We start from the raw sequence: 6,676 nt of genomic DNA, 5'->3' as shown, positions 1-6,676 counted from the left end.
AATAAAGAATGTTCCTAAAATAATGTCTCTTCCCCAGAGGTACCCTTTGGAAGGTAGCAGTCAGTAACGCAATCAGATATCTAGGGTTGTTTCAGCAGCCTGCCAAAATATCGCTCATGACTAGTAAAGTATGCTGAAAAACACCATTACATCAATGACAAAAAGAGCACAATTGTTCTTATTTCTGGAATTCTTCTGATGTGAGTCAATTCACTGGGTGGGATTTCATTGGAAAATGGCTTTAGGAATGTTTTAAATGAAGGGAAGACAGAACCAAGCTTTCAAACGCAGACATAATGGAAAACCATAGAGTCAGACATCACTCTGCAGACAATGACAGAGATCAAACTCAGAGTAAATCTATAGCTACAAAAATTCCAATTTTCTGTGCAATTTTGATTTTTATGAATTTAACATTGTTTCTTCTTGACAGCCCAAATAAAAACGTTTCACCCTCCATATAGAAGAATATAATTATGTAACTTTGCTTTTCATTTCAGATCTGGAAATGGTCAGATTAAATGCAGAAAGAGAAGATGAGATTAGTTTAAATATTGTTTTCATATTTGCCCCCAAATCCAAAAGGCACTTAAGAATTTGCATGATTTGGAAATGCGGAAATGCAGAAATAATCTATAACAGACAAGGACTTTCTGACATACTTTTAAATATCTTTAGACTCCTAGAACTTTAAACCCAAACAGAATATGTCATCATCAAGGAGGGCCCCCTGCCTGGGCGGATGATACACAAACTCTGTCCTGTAACTCCCTCCAGATGGAGACGAGGTGGCCCAGTCTATGAGTATTGGGTACTGCCTGCTAAAGTCAGTTCTTCACTTGAGCTTTTCTTATTTTATATGTTTGGTTTGTCTTTCCAACTAAGTTAAACTACAGGGCTGTCTTTTATCTGTCTCAATATTCCCCCAACAGGAATAGTCTAGACCTTCATCCACAGTGAACACTCTCTATTTATTTAATTCCAGATAGGTTCTACATGTTTGTTTGTTTGTTTTTTAATTAAGAAGATGAGCTTTCCACGCCTACATAGACATGTTCCCTATTACCCAGGGTTAGGACTAGAACAATACTTATTCGATGAATCTAGTAAGTATGTGAACAGTTAATACAGTAACACTTAACGATAACATATTGTTTAGTAATTTAAAAAACTTTTTGTTTTCCATGAAAGGAAATCTTGCTCAGATACCAAACAAACAACACTGAAACTCTTTTGGTTGAAGTAAATGGTGAGAGCTAGGTGGAAAAATGGAATAGCAGGTAAGGAGAGGTAGAGGCAGAGAGGAACTGAAGCCAACCAGTTGGCTGTCTCCCCACTATCTATAGAGACCACTGGGAATTTAGAGCCACCTCCCAATACTGCTTCAAAGCCAGTAGTTTAGTCTGTTGTGTAAAATATTTTAGTCAAAAAAAATCTCTGCTTCTCTCCCCTGCCAATTTAGTGTCAGAAATTGAATCCTGAGTTTTCAAATTCTATTATAAATATATGTTGAATAAATGAACTGACCAAGTGAATGAATATTTATAACCAAACTGAACAAAATCCTTGTTGTTGTTATGATATTTGCTCTACTTGACTTGAATGGAATAAGAAAATCTAAATGTAATTGGAATTAGATAAATGAACAAAGTGAAAAGTATCAACTAAGACTGAATGCCAATATCTGAAATTTTTTAAAATTTATGTTATAAAGTAAAAATTTGTACACACGATGTTCTTTCCCATCTAAGGTAGTGAGCTGGATTCTGGGACATATGTATGTTTCTGTTGCCCTGAATCCATGCCTCCCTCTTTTGATAACAAGTGCTTAATTTTTACCCCCTTTGGGAACTATTCCTTCCTTATACATACAGATGTAGAAATTTGTCCATCAGAATGTTTCATGTACTCCCTACCCACTCACCGCACGCCCAGCCAAGTTGTGGGCACACAAACCAATATAACGCGTCAGATCCTCCGACCCTGAAATACGTATCTTTCCTGGATGAGAAGATACAGGGGCAGTGAATGGAGCTGCACTGTCCACTATGGAGCTGTATTAGGTTCTCTTACTTGAATCTCTGCAACTACGCTGGTGTAAAACATTCTGAGCCCTGGGAATGCCTGAGTGATTCTGTCGTTTAATTGTCTGCTTTTGGCTCAGGTCATGATCCCAGGGTCCTGGGATAGAGTCCTACATCGGGCTCCTTGCTCAGCAGGGGAGCCTGTTTCTCCCTCTGCCTGCAGCTCCCCTGCTTCCTGCTCGTGTGCTCATTCACTCTCTCTTTCTCTAACAAATAATAAAATCTTTTTAAAAATTAATAATAAATAAAAAATAAAACATTCTGAGTCTGATGGTTTGACCTCTTCTTTTCTTCTGCATCATGTCTCTCCAATACATCCTTACTTTAGTTGTATAGGGATTTATTTGTATTTAAGTTAGCCAGAGTCCAGTTCTGAAACCCAAGAACACCAAGGGAGATAAGTATTCTAAGCACTGATAACTCAGACAGAAATTAACTTAAAGAAGCTTAGATCAAACAAGTCATGCTTACATGCCACAGTAAAACAGATCCCAAAGTCTTAGCTTGGTGTACTAGGATACATCTCAATAGTTTTACATCTTTTGAAAATAATGTGTATAGTATCCTAAGACCCAGTCATATACCAATAGAAGACCACAGGTCTGAGATCAGGAAAGCAATTCTCTGTGTAGTTTGGGGCACATCATAGAAATTTTTTGAATCTCCATTTCCTCATATCGGTAAAAGGACAAAGTTAAAGTAGAAGATCTAAAAACCTCTTCTAATCATAACAACCTATGAATTTTTAAGTTTACAAATATATAATAATATACACTAACTGTGGGTTTTGTTTTCCAGTCCTGAGTAGGTACACTGAAGGAGTCTCTGCTGTCTTCCTTCAAGGCGGCATTTAAATTTAACACCAGACCCACCCAGGATCAGCCTATACTGTGTGTAACTTCCCTCCAGAGTTTTGTAGGATCTCTTTTTGTGATGGAAATCAGTGCTACCCTCTGTACTCAAATTTTCCCTTTTCCGCTCTTTTTCTGTGGTTGGAAAAAAGATGAGTTATAATTAAAATCAAGAAAATACTGTAAGGATAAGTACAATGTATCCTGTTTTTATAAAAGGTCATTCTTGCAAGCTATCAAAGCTCTTTGCAAACAAATACCTAATTGATGGTCACAGCCTGCTCTGTAGGAATAAAATACTACACCCGGTTTGCAGATGAAGAAGCTAAAGAGGGAGTCAACTGTATTTCAGTTGACCATCTCAAATCTGAAACAAGAAATTCAGAGCACATCCATTTTAGAACACTGTGTGTCAGAGTGTCAAATTAGCTCAGTTAGCTGTAGATTATTTTAATGTTGACCTAGAAATATGTGTAATACATTTATAATGAAAACAAAGTGAAAGACATATTCAAACAGCTAAGAGTCAATCCTAAAACAAATAGCTATTACAGTGGTTTTCCGAATAAGTTCTTTGGTGACTAGTTGATGACTTCTGTGAAACTCACATCTAAGTGTGGCAAGTCTAATTTACTGTGCAATTACAGAAAACCAGAATAGAGTCTTCACTTAAGACCAAGTTATACATACTGATAAACCAAAGCTGATAAGTGATGATCCAAACAACAACTTTATGTCACACACTTAAAACTGGAAACATACTTCCCAGCATCACCGCTACTGTGTTTCCCAAAACAGCATCCTTAGCTAGACTGGCCCAGCATAAAAGAGGACGCTTACATGCCTCACTCATTAGATAACGCCTATTTAACAGGCCATCATCCACTCTTACTTATTCAAAAAATAATTATCCCATGTACCAGGCTCTGTGCTGTTCACTTCATCAAATTACTCATACATGAATCTCTAAAACTCATTCTCTCAACTTGGAGAACCTAGGGAGCCCAGGAGAATGTTGATCAATACAAGAACTGGAAGGCTTTTCCTAACTTCAGGGTAAACCTTCATGCATTTTCCCTTTAATTATTTGGTGAAAAGAGTGAATGTCCCCAGAAGGATTGTCGTCTGTCACTGGTGACAGACTCCTATCGGAAGTGCCCATGTCATACAGGACCTAAATGGCCAGGAGACCTCCTAAAGTCCCTGTGATGATGTTCCAAATGCCATTGGACTTTCCAAATATCACACAGAAGACACAAAATTCATGGGTTCCCACCAACAGGGAAACACTCTTGCCAGCCCTGAACACAAGAGACAAATACAGACCACCCTTTCAAGTGTACAGAAGAAAGGGAAATGAGTATTTCTCAGCACGTGCCATTCATCAGGCACTAAATGAGTTCCTTTTAACCCCATCATTTTAATTTTCCATAGTTCCTTGTTCAGTGAGAGCTTGCTTGACCACCTATCAAAAAAAAAAAAAAATGAAACCTCTGAATAATATACCATATATATGCTTTCTATTTGTTTCTCTCTAGAATATAAACTCCCAATGGCATAAAAACAGATTCTTGGAATATAGACTGCTGATCTGGCCATCATCCTCTTCCCTCCTCACTCTGAACCAACTGAAAAATGGAGCACACTCCTATCCAAGGCAAAATGGAAACTCTACCCCTTCCCTTATCAACCCTGCATGAAACTCACCCACTGATGACAACAGAAGACCTAGAAAACTATAGAGGAAAAGGTGAGAACATGGTATACCCACAGGGATAGTGCTACGAAATGGAAGTAAAACACTTTAGGACCTCACTACTCCCATTGTGATCCTTGGACCAGCACCATCAACCCATGGAAGATTCTTAGAAATGCAAAGTTAGGTCCCCACTCTCGACCTACTGAAATGAAATCAGTATTTTTCATAAGACATCCAGGTGAGCCATATACCATTAGAAATTTCACTAAAAACTTATGAAATAAACCTTAGAATATTAACCCCACCACAGACACCCAGGCCAATGGCTATCAGACTTGTCATTTAGCAATCTGACATATAAATCCCTCTTCCTTCCAATTAGTTGCCAATAATATGATGAAACAGGACAGCTTCCTCATTCTGAATTCTTCTGAGAGAGGACAGAAGCAATGGTTTTAAAATATGAGTTAGTTTGTTACTAATTAAAGTCAGTGGGAACTTGGGGAGAGAGAGAAAATGAATCTCTGCCTCTCTATCTTCTTTCCTCATCTGTACAAAAGGAATAATAACACCTGCTATATGGACCATTGTTAAACTTGAATAATACATATCAAAGTCTTTAGTAAATATAAAATGTTATTTTTTTAAGTTGTTCTTATTACACAAAGAAACTAACAAATCATTGTTGGATCCCAGACAATTTTACAAATATTTTTCTATTTCTGTGCTGATCAAAAATGTGCAGCAATGATGTTTGCCTGCAAATCAAATTAAAAAAAATAATATGTTAATACTTAACTGTCCAGTTTCTGTGAGATAAAAATGAGAAGTCAAGAAAGAAAAGTTTAAAGATTGGTTACTGTATTTTGAAAAGCAAGCACAATGTATTCAGATGTATTTAGAACATATTTTTTTCAAAGCTAAGAAAATATGTATGTATATATGTTTTCTTAACTTTGAAAATTCAAAACCAATGTCTATCTCACTCTGTCTGCAACTTATCAAATGATGTAAAGTAGAAATTGTTGTCTTGAAATATGCCCTCAATAAAACAACCAGTTACCTTTATTTAATTAGCAGGTAATGAAACTATTTTGTCTATTTATACAGATACATACATCTTAATTTGTCATTTGTTTCAAACTGATTAAACAACATATTCATATTTCAAAGATTATGAAGCTTTTCCTTGGGACTGTCTTTTTATCTTAAAAAAAAAAACAATGGTAATAGTTTCCTTTTTCTTATATTCAAACAACTATTTACCAGGACTTCTTGATGTGGGCTTTCAAAATACAAAGGAGGTCTGGCAAGTTTTCAATGTCCTTTTTTAAACCTGTTCTTAAGCGCTTGTCTAAAAGCATAAAGAGTACTTCTTTCAAGAATTGATAATGTCCCATGTTCAGTATTCGTATATTAAGGCCTGTCAGTTACATTTATGGTATTCATTCATTGGAATCTGTCCTATTAATCCGCATGCAACTGATTTCAGGGAAACAGAGTGATCAGAAGAAGTCAAAGTTAACATAACAATTCGTTTTCTACAAAAAAACAGCCGTAGACATTATGGGTCCAAATTTCAAAGCAAGTTACTGTATTTGCAAGTTTTAAGTCACACTTGGCAGTTTTTCCAAACACAGTGGTCAGGAACTGAAAAAAATAAACATGTGTTTCCAGGATTTTCTTTTCACATGCCTCACAAAAAGCAATGTTACAACTATGTTTTCACTCCTTTTAAAAAGGTCTCTTTAAGGAAGAAAGTTTTGCTGATTTGTGTGATTTTAAGGTAGATTTTACAAAACAACATTAAGAGGCAAGATAAATATTACTTTTGTTGTATAAATGGAAGTTGAACTTCCCTATAGGGATTTCTTGAAAAATCTGATCTATTATTATGCAGTGATATTTTGTACTTTATATCTCATACTTAAATTCAGAACATTTAGTACGTCCATCTTCCAGTTGCCTTAAACAAAGGGAAGATAAAGGAATCGAACTACATACAGTTCTTAGCAAGTGGAAAGCCATTCCCATTTTGCTGA

This window comes from Mustela putorius, unplaced genomic scaffold (genome assembly GCF_011764305.1).
Source record: "Mustela putorius furo isolate JIRA1106 unplaced genomic scaffold, ASM1176430v1.1 tig00003867_pilon_pilon_pilon, whole genome shotgun sequence".
Lineage (NCBI taxonomy): Eukaryota > Metazoa > Chordata > Mammalia > Carnivora > Mustelidae > Mustela > Mustela putorius.
Note: the sequence above shows the minus strand (reverse complement) of the source record.